This window comes from Hypanus sabinus, unplaced genomic scaffold, assembly GCF_030144855.1.
Source record: "Hypanus sabinus isolate sHypSab1 unplaced genomic scaffold, sHypSab1.hap1 scaffold_459, whole genome shotgun sequence".
Taxonomy (NCBI): Eukaryota; Metazoa; Chordata; class Chondrichthyes; order Myliobatiformes; family Dasyatidae; genus Hypanus; species Hypanus sabinus.
This window is the reverse complement of record NW_026781332.1, coordinates 6,879-24,848: the sequence shown is the minus strand read 5'-3', so window position 1 is coordinate 24,848 and position 17,970 is coordinate 6,879. Positions and strand designations below refer to the sequence as shown.

The following is a 17,970-nucleotide window of genomic DNA, read 5'->3' as shown; positions in this document are numbered from 1 at the left end:
CCCTGTAAACCTTTCCTATCCGTGGACCTGTCCGTATCCCTCTAAACCTTTCCTATCCGTGTACCTGTCCATATCCCCCTAAACCTTTCCTATCCGTGTACCCGTCCGTATCCCTGTAAACCTTTCCTATCCGTGTACCTGTCCATATCCCCATAAACCTCTCCTATCCGTGTACCCGTCCGTATCCCTGTAAATCTTTCCTATCCGTGTACCCGTCCGTATCCCTGTAAACCTTTCCTATCCATGTACCCGTCCGTATCCCTGTAAACCTTTCCTATCCGCGTACCTTTCCATATCCCTGTAAACCTTTCCTATCCGTGTAGCTGTCCATATCCCTCTAAACCTTTCCTATCCGTGTACCTGTCCATATCACTCAAAACCTTTCCTATCCGTGAACCTGTCCGTATCCCTCTAAACATTTACTATCCGTGTACCTGTCCGTATCCCTCTGAACCTTTCCTATCAGAGTACCTGTCCGTATCCCTCTAAACCTTTCCTATCCATGTACCTGTCCGTATCCCTCTGAACCTTTGCTATCCGTGTACCTGTCCGTATCCCTCTAAACCTTTCCTATCCGTGTACCTGTCCGTATCCCTCTAAACCTTTCCTATCCGTGTACCTGTCCGTATCCCTCTAAACCTTTCCAATCCGTGTACCTGTCCGTATACCTCTAAACCTTTCCTATCCGTGTACCTGTCCGTATCACTAAACCTTTCCTATCCATGTACCTGTCCGTATCCTTCTAAACATTTCCAATCCGTGTACCTGTCCGTATCCCTCTGAACCTTTCCTATCAGTGTACCTGTCCGTATCCCTCTAAACCTTTCCTATCCGTGTACCTGTCCGTATCCCTCTGAACCTTTGCTATCCGTGCACATGTCTGTATCCCTCTTAAATTTCCTATCTGTGTACCTGTCCCTATCCCCGTAAACCTTTCCTGTCCGTGTCCCTCTAAACCTTTCCTATCCGTGTACCTGTCCATATCCCCATAAACCTTTCCTATCCGTGTACCTGTCCGTATCCCTGTAAACCTTTCCTATCCGTGTACCCGTCCGTATCCCTGTAAACCTTTCCTATCCGTATCCCTGTAAAGCTTTCCTATCCGTGTACCTGTCCATATCCCTCTAAACCTTTCCTATCCGTGTACCTGTCCATATCCCCCTAAACCTTTCCTATCCGTGTACCCGTCCGTATCCCTGTAAACCTTTCCTATCCGCGTACCTGTCCATATCCCTGTAAACCTTTCCTATCCGTGTACCTGTCCCTATCCCCCTGAACATTTCTTATCCGTGTATCTGTCCGTATCCCCCTAAACCTTTCCTGTCCATGTCCCTCTAAACCGTTCCTATCCGTGTAACTGTCCGTATCCCTCTGAACCTTTCCTATCCGTGTACCTGTCCGTATCACTCTAAACCTTTCCTCTCCGTGTACCTGTCCGTAACCCTCTGAACCTTTCCTATCCGTGTACCTGTCTGTATTCCTCTAAACCTTTCCAATCCATGTACCTGTCCGTATCCCTCTGACCTTTCCTATTCGTGTACCTGTCCGTATCCCTCTAAACGTTACCTATCCGTGTACCTGTCCGTATCCCTCTGAACCTTTCCTATCCGTGTACCTGTCCATATCCCTCTAAACCTTTCCTATCCGTGTACCTGTCCGTATCCCTCTGAACCTTTCCTATCAGAGTACCTGTCCGTATCCCTCTAAACCTTTCCTATCTGTGTACCTGTCCGTATCCCTCTGAACCTTTGCTATCCGTGTACCTGTCCGTATCCCTCTAAAACTTTCCTATCTGTGTACCTGTCCATATCCCTCTGAACCTTTGCTATCCGTGTACCTGTCCGTATCCCTCTAAACCTTTCCTATCCGTGTACCTGTCCATATCCCTCTGAACCTTTGCTATCCGTGTACCTGTCCGTATAACTCTAAACCTTTCCTCTCCGTGTACCTGTCTGTATCCCTCTAAACCTTTGCTATCCGTGCACATGTCCGCATCCCTCTAAACCTTTCCTATCCTTGTAACTGTCCATATCCCCCTAAACCTTTCCTATCCGTGTACCTGTCCCTATACCCCTAAACCTTTCCTGTCCGTGTCCCTCTAAACCTTTCCTATCCGTGTACCTGTCCATATCCCCCTAAACCTTTCCTATACGTGTACCCTTCCATATCCCTGTAAACCTTTCCTATCCGTGGACCTGTCCGTATCCCTCTAAACCTTTCCTATCCGTGTACCTGTCCATATCCCCCTAAACCTTTCCTATCCGTGTACCCGTCCGTATCCCTGTAAACCTTTCCTATCCGTGTACCTGTCCATATCCCCATAAACCTTTCCTATCCGTGTACCCGTCCGTATCCCTGTAAACCTTTCCTATCCGTGTACCCGTCCGTATCCCTGTAAACCTTTCCTATCCATGTACCCGTCCGTATCCCTTTAAACCTTTCCTATCCGCGTACCTTTCCATATCCCTGTAAACCTTTCCTATCCGTGTAGCTGTCCATATCCCTCTAAACCTTTCCTATCCGTGTACCTGTCCATATCCCCCTAAACCTTTCCTATCCATGTACCCCTCCGTATCCCTGAAAACCTTTCCTATCCGCGTACCTGTCCATATCCTTGTAAACCTTTCCTATCCGTGTACCTCTCCGTATCCCTCTAAACCTTTCCTATCCCTGTACCTGTCTGTATCCCTCTAAACCTTTCCTATCAGTGTAGCTGTCCGTATCCCTCTAAACCTTTCCAATCCGTGTACCTGTCATTATCCCTCTAAACATTTCATATCCGTGTACCTGTCCGTATCCCCCTAAACCTTTCCTGTCCATGTCCCTCTAAACCTTTCCTATCCGTGTACCTGTCCGTATCCCTTTGAACATTTCCTATCTGTGTACCTGTCCGTATCCCTCTAAACCTTTCCTATCCGTGTACCTGTTCGTATCCCTCTAAACCTTTCCTATCTGTGTACCTTTCCGTATCACTCTAAACCTTTCCTATCCGTGCACCTGTCCGTATCCTTCTAAACATTTCCTATCCGTGTACCTGTCCGTATCCCTCTGAACCTTTCCTATCAGTGTACCTGTCCGCATCCCTCTGAACCTTTGCTATCCGTGCACGTGTCCGTGTCCCTCTAAACATTTCCCATCCGTGTACATGTCCATATCCCTCTAAACCTTTCCCCTCCATGTACCTGTCCCTATCCCCCTAAACCTTTCCTGTCCGTGTCCCTCTAAACCTTTCCTATCCGTGTACCTGTCCATATCCCCCTAAACCTTTCCTATACGTGTACCCGTCCGTATCCCTGTAAACCTTTCCTATCCGTGGACCTGTCCGTATCCCTCTAAACCTTTCCCATCCGTGTACCTGTCCCTATACCCCTAAACCTTTCCTGTCCGTGTCCCTCTAAACCTTTCCTATCCGTGTACCTGTCCATATCCCCATAAACCTTTCCTATCCGTGTACCCGTCCGTATCCCTGTAAAACTTTCCTATCCATGTACCCGTCCGTATCCCTGTAAACATTTCCTATCGGCGTACCTGTCCATATCCCTGTAAACCTTTCCTATCCGTGTAGCTGTCATATCCCTCTAAACCTTTCCTATCCGTGTACCAGTCCATATCCCCCTAAACTTTTCCTATCCGTGTACCCGTCCGTATCCCTGTAAACCTTTCCTATCCGCGTACCTGTCCATATCCCTGTAAACCGTTCCTATCTGTGTACCTCTCCGTATCCCTCTAAACCTGTCCTATCCCTGTACCTGTCTGTATCCCTCTAAACCTTTCCTATCAGTGTAGCTGTCCGTATCCTTCTAAACATTTCCTATCCGTGTACCTGTCCGTATCACTCTGAACCTTTCCTATCAGTGTACCTGTCCGCATCCCTCTGAACCTTTGCTATCCGTGCACATGTCCGTGTCCCTCTAAACATTTCCCATCCGTGTACCTGTCCATATCCCTCTAAACCTTTCCCCTCCATGTACCTGTCCCTATCCCCCTAAACCTTTCCTGTCCGTATCCTTCTAAACCTTTCCTATCCGTGTACCTGTCCGTATCCCTCTAAACGTTTCCTATCCGTGTAACTGTCCGTATCCCTCTAAACATTTCCTATCCGTGTCCCTGTCCGTATCCCTCTAAACCTTTCCTATCCGTGTACCTGTCCATATCACTCAAAACCTTTCCTATCCGTGAACCTGTCCGTATCCCTCTAAACATTTACTATCCGTGTACCTGTCCGTATCCCTCTGAACCTTTCCTATCAGAGTACCTGTCCGTATCCCTCTAAACCTTTCCTATCCATGTACCTGTCCGTATCCCTCTAAACCTTTCCTATCCGTGTACCTGTCCGTATCCCTCTAAACCTTTCCTATCCGTGTACCTGTCCGTATCCCTCTAAACCTTTCCAATCCGTGTACCTGTCCGTATACCTCTAAACCTTTCCTATCCGTGTACCTGTCCGTATCCCTCTAAACCTTTCCAATCCGTGTACCTGTCCGTATACCTCTAAACCTTTCCTATCCGTGTACCTGTCCGTATCACTCTAAACCTTTCCTATCCATGTACCTGTCCGTATCCTTCTAAACATTTCCTATCTGTGTACCTGTCCGTATCCCTCTGAACCTTTCCTATCAGTGTACCTGTCCGTATCCCTCTAAACCTTTCCTATCCGTGTACCTGTCCGTATCCCTCTGAACCTTTGCTATCCGTGCACATGTCTGTATCCCTCTTAAATTTCCTATCTGTGTACCTGTCCCTATCCCCGTAAACCTTTCCTGTCCGTGTCCCTCTAAACCTTTCCTATCCGTGTACCTGTCCATATCCCCATAAACCTTTCCTATCCGTGTACCTGTCCGTATCCCTGTAAACCTTTCCTATCCGTGTACCCGTCCGTATCCCTGTAAACCTTTCCTATCCGTATCCCTGTAAACCTTTCCTATCCGTGTACCTGTCCATATCCCTCTAAACCTTTCCTATCCGTGTACCTGTCCATATCCCCCTAAACCTTTCCTATCCGTGTACCCGTCCGTATCCCTCTAAACCTTTCCTATCCGTGTACCTGTCCGTATCCCTCTAAACCTTTCCAATCCGTGTACCTGTCCGTATACCTCTAAACCTTTCCTATCCGTGTACCTGTCCGTATCACTCTAAACCTTTCCTATCCATGTACCTGTCCGTATCCTTCTAAACATTTCCTATCCGTGTACCTGTCCGTATCCCTCTGAACCTTTCCTATCAGTGTACCTGTCCGTATCCCTCTAAACCTTTCCTATCAGTGTACCTGTCCGTATCCCTCTAAACCTTTCCTATCCGTGTACCTGTCCGTATCCCTCTGAACCTTTGCTATCCGTACACATGTCTGTATCCCTCTTAAATTTCCTATCTGTGTACCTGTCCCTATCCCCGTAAACCTTTCCTGTCCGTGTCCCTCTAAACCTTTCCTATCCGTGTACCTGTCCATATCCCCATAAACCTTTCCTATCCGTGTACCTGTCCGTATCCCTGTAAACCTTTCCTATCCGTGTACCCGTCCGTATCCCTGTAAACCTTTCCTATCCGTATCCCTGTAAACCTTTCCTATCCGTGTACCTGTCCATATCCCTCTAAACCTTTCCTATCCGTGTACCTGTCCATATCCCGCTAAACCTTTCCTATCCGTGTACCCGTCCGTATCCCTGTAAACCTTTCCTATCCGCGTACCTGTCCATATCCCTGTAAACCTTTCCTATCCGTGTACCTGTCCCTATCCCCCTGAACATTTCTTATCCGTGTATCTGTCCGTATCCCCCTAAAACTTTCCTGTCCATGTCCCTCTAAACCGTTCCTATCCGTGTATCTGCCGTATCCCTCTGAACCTTTCCTATCCGTGTACCTGTCCGTATCCCTCTAAACCTTTCCTCTCCGTGTACCTGTCCGTAACCCTCTAAACCTTTCCAATCCATGTACCTGTCCGTATCCCTCTGACCTTTCCTATTCGTGTACCTGTCCGTATCCCTCTAAACGTTACCTATCCGTGTACCTGTCCGTATCCCTCTGAACCTTTCCTATCCGTGTACCTGTCCATATCCCTCTAAACCTTTCCTATCCGTGTACCTGTCCGTATCCCTCTGAACCTTTCCTATCAGAGTACCTGTCCGTATCCCTCTAAACCTTTCCTATCTGTGTACCTGTCCGTATCCCTCTGAACCTTTGCTATCCGTGTACCTGTCCGTATCCCTCTAAAACTTTCCTATCTGTGTACCTGTCCATATCCCTCTGAACCTTTGCTATCCGTGTACCTGTCCGTATCCCTCTAAACCTTTCCTATCTGTGTACCTGTCCCTATCCCCGTAAACCTTTCCTGTCCGTGTCGTCTAAACCTTTCCTATCCGTGTACCTGTCCATATCCCCATAAACCTTTCCTATCCGTGTACCTGTCCGTATCCCTGTAAACCTTTCCTATCCGTGTACCCGTCCGTATCCCTGTAAACCTTTCCTATCCGTATCCCTGTAAACCTTTCCTATCCGTGTACCTGTCCATATCCCTCTAAACCTTTCCTATCCGTGTACCTGTCCATATCCCCCTAAACCTTTCCTATCCGTGTACCCGTCCGTATCCCTCTAAACCTTTCCTATCCGTGTACCTGTCCGTATCCCTCTAAACCTTTCCAATCCGTGTACCTGTCCGTATACCTCTAAACCTTTCCTATCCGTGTACCTGTCCGTATCACTCTAAACCTTTCCTATCCATGTACCTGTCCGTATCCTTCTAAACATTTCCTATCCGTGTACCTGTCCGTATCCCTCTGAACCTTTCCTATCAGTGTACCTGTCCGTATCCCTCTAAACCTTTCCTATCAGTGTACCTGTCCGTATCCCTCTAAACCTTTCCTATCCGTGTACCTGTCCGTATCCCTCTGAACCTTTGCTATCCGTGCACATGTCTGTATCCCTCTTAAATTTCCTATCTGTGTACCTGTCCCTATCCCCGTAAACCTTTCCTGTCCGTGTCCCTCTAAACCTTTCCTATCCGTGTACCTGTCCATATCCCCATAAACCTTTCCTATCCGTGTACCTGTCCGTATCCCTGTAAACCTTTCCTATCCGTGTACCCGTCCGTATCCCTGTAAACCTTTCCTATCCGTATCCCTGTAAAACTTTCCTATCCGTGTACCTGTCCATATCCCTCTAAACCTTTCCTATCCGTGTACCTGTCCATATCCCCCTAAACCTTTCCTATCCGTGTACCCGTCCGTATCCCTGTAAACCTTTCCTATCCGCGTACCTGTCCATATCCCTGTAAACCTTTCCTATCCGTGTACCTGTCCCTATCCCCCTGAACATTTCTTATCCGTGTATCTGTCCGTATCCCCCTAAACCTTTCCTGTCCATGTCCCTCTAAACCGTTCCTATCCGTGTATCTGCCGTATCCCTCTGAACCTTTCCTATCCGTGTACCTGTCCGTATCCCTCTAAACCTTTCGTCTCCGTGTACCTGTCCGTAACCCTCTAAACCTTTCCAATCCATGTACCTGTCCGTATCCCTCTGACCTTTCCTATTCGTGTACCTGTCCGTATCCCTCTAAACGTTACCTATCCGTGTACCTGTCCGTATCCCTCTGAACCTTTCCTATCCGTGTACCTGTCCATATCCCTCTAAACCTTTCCTATCCGTGTACCTGTCCGTATCCCTCTGAACCTTTCCTATCAGAGTACCTGTCCGTATCCCTCTAAACCTTTCCTATCTGTGTACCTGTCCGTATCCCTCAGAACCTTTGCTATCCGTGTACCTGTCCGTATCCCTCTAAAACTTTCCTATCTGTGTACCTGTCCATATCCCTCTGAACCTTTCCTATCCGTGTACCTGTCCATATCCCCCTAAACCTTTCCTATCCATGTACCCCTCCGTATCCCTGTAAACCTTTCCTATCCGCGTACCTGTCCATATCCTTGTAAACCTTTCCTATCCGTGTACCTCTCCGTATCCCTCTAAACCTTTCCTATCCGTGTACCTGTCCATATCCCTCTGAACCTTTGCTATCCGTGTACCTGTCCGTATAACTCTAAACCTTTCCTATCCTTGTACCTGTCTGTATCCCTCTAAACCTTTGCTATCCGTGCACATGTCCGCATCCCTCTAAACCTTTCCTATCCTTGTACCTGTCCATATCCCCCTAAACCTTTCCTATCCGTGTACCTGTCCCTATCCCCCTAAACCTTTCCTGTCCGTGTCCCTCTAAACCTTTCCTATCCGTGTACCTGTCCATATCCCCCTAAACCTTTCCTATACGTGTACCCTTCCATATCCCTGTAAACCTTTCCTATCCGTGGACCTGTCCGTATCCCTCTAAACCTTTCCTATCCGTGTACCTGTCCATATCCCCCTAAACCTTTCCTATCCGTGTACCCGTCCGTATCCCTGTAAACCTTTCCTATCCGTGTACCTGTCCATATCCCCATAAACCTTTCCTATCCGTGTACCCGTCCGTATCCCTGTAAACCTTTCCTATCCGTGTACCCGTCCGTATCCCTGTAAACCTTTCCTATCCATGTACCCGTCCGTATCCCTGTAAACCTTTCCTATCCGCGTACCTGTCCATATCCCTGTAAACCTTTCCTATCCGTGTAGCTGTCCATATCCCTCTAAACCTTTCCTATCCGTGTACCTGTCCATATCCCCCTAAACCTTTCCTATCCATGTACCCCTCCGTATCCCTGTAAACCTTTCCTATCCGCGTACCTGTCCATATCCTTGTAAACCTTTCCTATCCGTGTACCTCTCCGTATCCCTCTAAACCTTTCCTATCCCTGTACCTGTCTGTATCCCTCTAAACCTTTCCTATCAGTGTAGCTGTCCGTATCCCTCTAAACCTTTCCAATCCGTGTACCTGTCATTATCCCTCTAAACCTTTCATATCCGTGTACCTGTCCGTATCCCCCTAAACCTTTCCTGTCCATGTCCCTCTAAACCTTTCCTATCCATGTACCTGTCCGTATCCGTTTGAACATTTCCTATCTGTGTACCTGTCCGTATCCCTCTAAACCTTTCCTATCCGTGTACCTGTTCGTATCCCTCTAAACCTTTCCTATCTGTGTACCTTTCCGTATCACTCTAAACCTTTCCTATCCGTGTACCTGTCCGTATCCTTCTAAACATTTCCTATCCGTGTACCTGTCCGTATCCCTCTGAACCTTTCCTATCCGTGTACCTGTCCGTATCCCTCTGAACCTTTCCTATCAGAGTACCTGTCCGTATCCCTCTAAACCTTTCCTATCTGTGTACCTGTCCGTATCCCTCTGAACCTTTGCTATCCGTGTACCTGTCCGTATCCCTCTAAAACTTTCCTATCTGTGTACCTGTCCATATCCCTCTGAACCTTTGCTATCCGTGTACCTGTCCGTATCCCTCTAAACCTTTCCTATCCGTGTACCTGTCCGCATCCCTCTGAACCTTTGCTATCCGTGCACATGTCCGTGTCCCTCTAAACATTTCCCATCCGTGTACATGTCCATATCCCTCTAAACCTTTCCCCTCAATGTACCTGTCCCTATCCCCCTAAACCTTTCCTATCCGTGTACCTGTCCATATCCCTTTGAACATTTCCTATCTGTGTACCTGTCCGTATCCCTCTAAACCTTTCCTATCCGTGTACCTGTTCGTATCCCTCTAAACCGTTCCTATCTGTGTACCTTTCCGTATCACTCTAAACCTTTCCTATCCGTGTACCTGTCCGTATCCTTCTAAACATTTCCTATCCGTGTACCTGTCCGTATCCCTCTAAACCTTTCCCCTCCATGTACCTGTCACTATCCCCCTAAACCTTTCCTGTCCGTGTCCCTCTAAACCTTTCCTATCCGTGTACCTGTCCATATCCCCCTAAACCTTTCCTATACCTGTACCCGTCCGTATCCCTGTAAACCTTTCCTATCCGTGGACCTGTCCGTATCCCTCTAAACCTTTCCCATCCGTGTACCTGTCCCTATACCCCTAAACCTTTCCTGTCCGTGTCCCTCTAAACCTTTCCTATCCGTGTACCTGTCCATATCCCCATAAACCTTTCCTATCCGTGTACCCGTCCGTATCCCTGTAAAACTTTCCTATCCATGTACCCGTCCGTATCCCTGTAAACATTTCCTATCGGCGTACCTGTCCATATCCCTGTAAACCTTTCCTATCCGTGTAGCTGTCCATATCCCTCTAAACCTTTCCTATCCGTGTACCAGTCCATATCCCCCTAAACTTTTCCTATCCGTGTACCCGTCCGTATCCCTGTAAACCTTTCCTATCCGCGTACCTGTCCATATCCCTGTAAACCGTTCCTATCCGTGTACCTCTCCGTATCCCTCTAAACCTGTCCTATCCCTGTACCTGTCTGTATCCCTCTAAACCTTTCCTATCAGTGTAGCTGTCCGTATCCTTCTAAACATTTCCTATCCGTGTACCTGTCCGTATCCCTCTGAACCTTTCCTATCAGTGTACCTGTCCGCATCCCTCTGAACCTTTCCTATACGTGTACCCGTCCGTATCCCTGTAAACCTTTCCTATCCGTGGACCTGTCCGTATTCCTCTAAACCTTTCCCATCCGTGTACCTGTCCCTATACCCCTAAACCTTTCCTGTCCGTGTCCCTCTAAACCTTTCCTATCCGTGTACCTGTCCATATCCCCATAAACTTTTCCTATCCGTGTACCCGTCCGTATCCCTGTAAACCTTTCCTATCGGTGTACCCGTCCGTATCCCTGTAAACCTTTCCTATCCATGTACCCGTCCGTATCCCTGTAAACCTTTCCTATCCGCGTACCTGTCCATATCCCTGTAAACCTTTCCTATCCGTGTACCTCTCCGTATCCCTCTAAACCTTTCCTATCCCTGTACCTGTCTGTATCCCTCTAAACCTTTCCTATCAGTGTAGCTGTCCGTATCCCTCGAAACCTTTCCTATCCCTGTACCTGTCTGTATCCCTCTAAATATTTCCTATCCTTGTACCTGTCCGTATCCCTCTGAACCTTTGCTATCCGTGCACCTGTCCCTATCCCCCTAAACCTTTCCTGTCCGTGTCCCTCTAAACCTCTCCTATCCGTGTACCTGTCCATAACCCCCTAAACCTTTCCTATACGTGTACCCGTCTGTATCCCTGTAAACCTTTCCTATCCGTGTACCCGTCCGTATCCCTGTAAACCTTTCCTATCCGTGTACCCGTCCGTATCCCTGTAAACCTTTCCTATCCGCGTACCTGTCCATATCCCTGTAAACCTTTCCTATCCATGTACCTGTCCATATCCCTCTAAACCTTTCCTATCCGTGTACCTGTCCATATCCCCCTAAACCTTTCCTATCCGTGTACCCGTCCATATCCCTGTAAACCTTTCCTATCCGTGTACCTCTCCGTATCCCCCTAAACCTTTCCTATCCCTGTACCTGACTGTATCCCTCTAAACCTTTGCTATCCGTGTACCTGTCTGTATCCCTCTAAACCTTTCCTATCCGTGTACCTGTCCCTATCCCCCTGAACCTTTCCTATCCGTGTATCTGTCCGTATCCCCCTAAAACTTTCCTGTGCATGTCCCTCTAAACCGTTCCTATCCGTGTACCTGTCCGTATCCCTCTGAACCTTTCCTATCCGTGTACCTGTCCGTATCCCTCTAAACCTTTCCTATCCGTATACCTGTCCGTATCCCTCTAAACCTTTCCTATCCGTGTACCTGACCATATCACTCAAAACCTTTCCTATCCGTGAACCTGTCCGTATCCCTCTGAACCTTTGCTATCCATGTACCTGTCCATATCCCTCTAAACCTTTCCTATCCGTGTACCTGTCCGTATCCCTCTAAACCTTTCCTATCTGTGTACCTGTCCGTATCCCTCTAAACCTTTCCAATCCGTGTACCTGTCCGTATCCCTCTAAACCTTTCCTATCCGTGTACCTGTCCGTATCCCTCTAAACCTTTCCTATCCATGTACCTGTCCATATCCCTCTAAACATTTCCTATCCGTGTACCTGTCCGTATCCCTCTAAACCTTTCCTATCCATGTACATGTCCATATCCCTCTGAAACTTTCCTATCCGTGTACCCGTCCGTATCCCTGTAAACCTTTCCTATCCGTGTACCCGTCCGTATCCCTGTAAACCTTTCCTATCCGTGTAACTGTCCATATCCCTGTAAACCTTTCCTATCCATGTACCTGTCCATATCCCTCTAAACCTTTCCTATCCGTGTACCTGTCCATATCCCGCTAAACCTTTCCTATCCGTGTACCCGTCCATATCCCTGTAAACCTTTCCTATCCGTGTACCTCTCTGTATCCCTCTAAACCTTTCCTATCCCTGTACCTGACTGTATCCCTCTAAACCTTTGCTATCCGTGTACCTGTCTGTATCCCTCTAAACCTTTCCTATCCGTGTACCTGTCCCTATCCCCCTGAACCTTTCCTATCCGTGTATCTGTCCGTATCCCCCTAAAACTTTCCTGTACATGTCCCTCTAAACCGTTCCTATCCGTGTACCTGTCTGTATCCCTCTGAACCTTTCCTATCCGTGTACCTGTCCGTATCCCTCTAAACCTTTCCTATCCGTACCTGTCCGTATCCCTCTAAACCTTTCCTATCCGTGTACCTGTCCATATCACTCATAACCTTTCCTGTCCGTGAACCTGTCCGTATCCCTCTAAATATTTCCTATCCGTGTACCTGTCTGTATCCATCTAAACCTTTCCTATCCGTGTACCTGTCCCTATCCCTCTAAACCTTTCCAATCCGTGTACCTGTCCGTATCCCCCTAAAACTTTCCTGTACATGTCCCTCTAAACCGTTCCTATCCGTGTACCTGTCCATATCCCTCTAAACCTTCCCTATCCGTGTACCTGTCCGTATCCCTCTAAACCTTTCCTATCCATGTACCTGTCCGTATCCCTCTAAACTTTCCAATCCGTGTACCTGTCCGTATCCCTCTAAACATTTCCTATCCGTGTACCTGTCCGTATCACTCTAAACCTTTCCTATCCATGTACCTGTCCGTATCCTTCTAAACATTTCCTATCCGTGTACCTGTCCGTATCCCTCTAAACCTTTCCTATCCATGTAACTGTCCATATCCCTCTGAAACTTTCCTATCCGTGTACCTGTCCATATCCCTCTAAACCTTTCCTATCCATGCACCTGTCCGTATCCCTCTAAACATTTTCTATCCATGTACCTGTCCATATCCCTCTAAACATTTCCTATCCATGTACCTGTCCATATCCCTCTAAACATTTCCTATCCCTGTACCTGTCCGTATCCCTCTAAACCTTTCCTATCCATGTACCTGTCCATATCCCTCTAAACATTTCCTATCCGTGTACCTGTCCGTATCCCTTTAAACCTTTACTATCCATGTACCTGTCCATATCCCTCTGAAACTTTCCTATCCGTGTACCTGTCCATATCCCTCTAAACATTTCCTATCCGTGTACCTGTCCCTATCCCTCTAAACCTTTCCTATCCATGTACCTGTCCATATCCCTCTAAACATTTCCTATCCGTGTATCTGTCTGTATCCCTCTAAACCTTTCCTATCCATGTACCTGTCCATATCCCTCTAAACATTTCCTATCCGTCTACCTGTCCGTATCCCTCTAAACCTTTCCTATCCATGTACCTGTCCGTATCCCTCTAAACCTTTCCTATCTATGTACCTGTCCATATCCCTCTAAACATTTCCTATCCGTGTACCTGTCCGTATCCCTCTAAACCTTTCCTATCCATGTACCTGTCCGTATCCCTCTAAACCTTTCCTATCCATGTACCTGTCCATATCCCTCTAAACATTTCCTATCCGTGTACCTGTCCGTATCCCTCTAAACCTTTCCTATCCATGTACCTGTTCATATCCCTCTAAACATTTCCTATCCGTCTACCTGTCCGTATCCCTCTAATCCTTTCCTATCCATGTACCTGTCCATATCCCTCTAAACATTTCCTATCCGTGTACCTGTCCGTATCCCTCTAAACCTTTCCTATCCATGTACCTGTCCGTATCCCTCTAAACCTTTCCTATCCATGTACCTGTCCATATCCCTCTAAACATTTCATATCCGTGTACCTGTCCGTATCCCTCTAAACCTTTCCTATCCATGTACCTGTCCATATCCCTCTAATCCTTTCCTATCCGTGTACCTGTCCGTTTCCCTCTAAACCTTTCCTATCCATGTACCTGTCCGTATCCCTCTAAACCGTTCCTATCCGTGTAACTGTCCGTATCCCTCTAAACATTTCCTATCCGTGTCCCTGTCCGTATCCCTCTAAACATTTCCTATCCGTGTACCTGTCCGTATCCCTCTAAACCTTTCCTATCCATGTACCTGTCCGTATCCCTCTAAACCTTTCCTATCCGTGTAACTGTCCATATCCCTCTAAACATTTCCTATCCGTGTACCTGTCCGTATCCCTCTATACCTTTCCTATCCGTGTACCTGTCCGTATCTCTCTAAACCTTTCCTATCTATGTGCCTCTCCGTATCCCTCTAAACATTTCCTATCCGTGTACCTGTCCGTATCCCTCTACACCATTCCTATCCGTGTACCTGTCCGTTTCCCTCTAAACCTTTCCTATCCGTGTACCTGTCCGTTTCCCTCTAAACCTTTCCTATCCGTGTACCTGTCCGTATCCCTCTAAACATTTCCTATCCGTGTACCTGTCCATATCCCTCTAAACCGTTCCTCTCCATGTACCTGTCCATATCCCTCTAAACATTTCCTATCCGTGTACCTGTCCATATCCCTCTAAACCGTTCCTATCCGTGTACCTGTCCGTATCCCTCTAAACCTTTCCTATCCGTGTAACTGTCCGTATCCCTCTAAACATTTCCTATCCGTGTACCTGTCCGTATCCCTCTATACCTTTCCTATCCGTGTACCTGTCCATATCCCTCTAAACATTTCCTATCCGTGTACCTGTCCATATCCCTCTAAACCATTCCTATCCGTGTACCTGTCCGTATCCCTCTAAACCTTTCCTATCTATGTACCTGTCCGTATCCCTCTAAACTTTTCCTATCTGTGTCCCTGTCCGTATCCCTCTAAACCTTTCCTATCCGTGTACCTGTCCGTATCTCTCTAAATCTTTCCTATCTATGTGCCTCTCCGTATCCCTCTAAACATTTCCTATCCGTGTACCTGTCCGTATCCCTCTACACCATTCCTATCCGTGTACCTGTCCGTTTCCCTCTAAACCTTTCCTATCCGTGTACCTGTCCGTTTCCCTCTAAACCTTTCCTATCCGTGTACCTGTCCGTATCCCTCTAAACATTTCCTATCCGTGTACCTGTCCATATCCCTCTAAACCGTTCCTCTCCATGTACCTGTCCATATCCCTCTAAACATTTCCTATCCGTGTACCTGTCCATATCCCTCTAAACCGTTCCTATCCGTGTACCTGTCCGTATCCCTCTAAACCTTTCCTATCCGTGTAACTGTCCGTATCCCTCTAAACATTTCCTATCCGTGTACCTGTCCGTATCCCTCTATACCTTTCCTATCCGTGTACCTGTCCATATCCCTCTAAACATTTCCTATCCGTGTACCTGTCCATATCCCTCTAAACCATTCCTATCCGTGTACCTGTCCGTATCCCTCTAAACCTTTCCTATCTATGTACCTGTCCGTATCCCTCTAAACTTTTCCTATCTGTGTCCCTGTCCGTATCCCTCTAAACCTTTCCTATCCGTTTACCTGTCCGTATCCCTCTGAAACTTTCCTATCTGTGTACCTGTCCATATCCCTCTAAACATTTCCTATCCGTGTACCTGTCCGTATCCCTCTAAACCTTTCCTATCCATGTACCTGTCCGTATCCCTCTAAACCTTTCCTATCCATGTACCTGTCCATATCCCTCTAAACATTTCCTATCCATGTACCTGTCCGTATCCCTCTAAACCTTTCCTATCTATGTACCTGTCCATATCCCTCTAAACATTTCCTATCCGTCTACCTGTCCGTATCCCTCTAAACCTTTCCTATCCATGTACCTGTCCGTATCCCTCTAAACCTTTCCTATCCATGTACCTGTCCATATCCCTCTAAACATTTCCTATCCGTGTACCTGTCCGTATCCCTCTAAACCTTTCCTATCCATGTACCTGTTCATATCCCTCTAAACATTTCCTATCCGTCTTCTTGTCCGTATCCCTCTAATCCTTTCCTATCCATGTACCTGTCCATATCCCTCTAAACATTTCCTATCCGTGTACCTGTCCGTATCCCTCTAAACCTTTCCTATCCATGTACCTGTCCGTATCCCTCTAAACCTTTCCTATCCATGTACCTGTCCATATCCCTCTAAACATTTCATATCCGTGTACCTGTCCGTATCCCTCTAAACCTTTCCTATCCATGTACCTGTCCATATCCCTCCAATCCTTTCCTATCCATGTACCTGTCTGTATCCCTCTAAACCTTTCCTATCCATGTACCTGTTCGTATCCCTCTGAACCTTTCCTATCCGTATACCTGTCCGTATCCCTCTAAACATTTCCTATCCGTGTACCTGTCCATATCCCTCTAAACCGTTCCTATCCGTGTACCTGTCCATATCCCTCTAAACATTTCCTATCCGTGTACCTGTCCATATCCCTCTAAACCATTCCTATCCGTGTACCTGTCCGTATCCCTCTAAACCTTTCCTAGCTATGTACCTGTCCGAATCCCTCTAAACCTTTCCTATACGTGTGCCTGTCCGTATCCCTCTAAACCTTTCCTATCCGTGTACCTGTCCGTATCCCTCTAAACTTTTCCTATCTGTGTCCCTGTCCGTATCCCTCTAAACCTTTCCTATCCGTTTACCTGTCCGTATCCCTCTGAAACTTTCCTATCTGTGTACCTGTCCATATCCCTCTAAACATTTCCTATCCGTGTACCTGTCCGTATCCCTTTAAACCTTTCCTATCCATGTACCTGTCCATATCCCTCTAAACATTTCCTATCCGTGTACCTGTCCGCATCCCTCTAAACCTTTCCTATCCATGTACCTGTCCATATCCCTCTGAAACTTTCCTATCCGTGTACCTGTCCATATCCCTCTAAACCTTTCCTATCCATGTACCTGTCCGTATCCCTCTAAACATTTCCTATCCATGTACCTGTCCATATCCCTCTAAACATTTCCTATCCATGTACCTGTCCATATCCCTCTAAACATTTCCTATCCGTGTACCTGTCCGTATCCCTCTAAACCTTTCCTATCCGTGTAACTGTCCATATCCCTCTAAACATTTCCTATCCGTGTACCTGTCCGTATCCCTCTATACCTTTCCTATCCGTGTACCTGTCCGTATCTCTCTAAACCTTTCCTATCTATGTGCCTCTCCGTATCCCTCTAAACATTTCCTATCCGTGTACCTGTCCGTATCCCTCTACACCTTTCCTATCCGTGTACCTGTCCGTTTCCCTCTAAACCTTTCCTATCCGTGTACCTGTCCGTTTCCCTCTAAACCTTTCCTATCTGTGTACCTGTCCGTATCCCTCTAAACATTTCCTATCCGTGTACCTGTCCGTATCCCTCTAAACCTTTCCTATCTATGTACCTGTCCGAATGCCTCTAAACCTTTCCTATCCGTGTGCCTGTCCGTATCCCTCTAAACCTTTCCTATCCGTGTACCTGTCCGTATCCCTCTAAACCTTTCCTATCCGTTTACCTGTCCGTATCCCTCTGAAACTTTCCTATCTGTGTACCTGTCCATATCCCTCTAAACATTTCCTATCCGTGTACCTGTCCGTATCCCTCTAAACCTTTCCTATCCATGTACCTGTCCATATCCCTCTAAACATTTCCTATCCGTGTACCTGTCCGCATCCCTCTAAACCTTTCCTATCCATGTACCTGTCCATATCCCTCTGAAACTTTCCTATCCGTGTACCTGTCCTTATCCCTCTAAACCTTTCCTATCCATGTACCTGTCCGTATCCCTCTAAACATTTCCTATCCATGTACCTGTCCATATCCCTCTAAACATTTCCTATCCATGTACCTGTC

General features: G+C 47.1%; 1 long non-coding RNA gene across 1 annotated transcript in view; it reads right to left on the bottom strand.

Moving 5' to 3' along the window:
• The window catches only part of LOC132389010 (uncharacterized), a 41,793-nt gene extending 33,624 nt beyond the window's left edge, over positions 1–8,169 (bottom strand). Inside the window, exon 1 of the long non-coding RNA XR_009510401.1 lies at positions 7,939–8,169. This is a non-coding gene — a long non-coding RNA (uncharacterized LOC132389010). The remainder of the gene's footprint in view (positions 1–7,938) is intronic.
• Between the last annotated feature and the right edge of the window lie 9,801 nt (positions 8,170–17,970).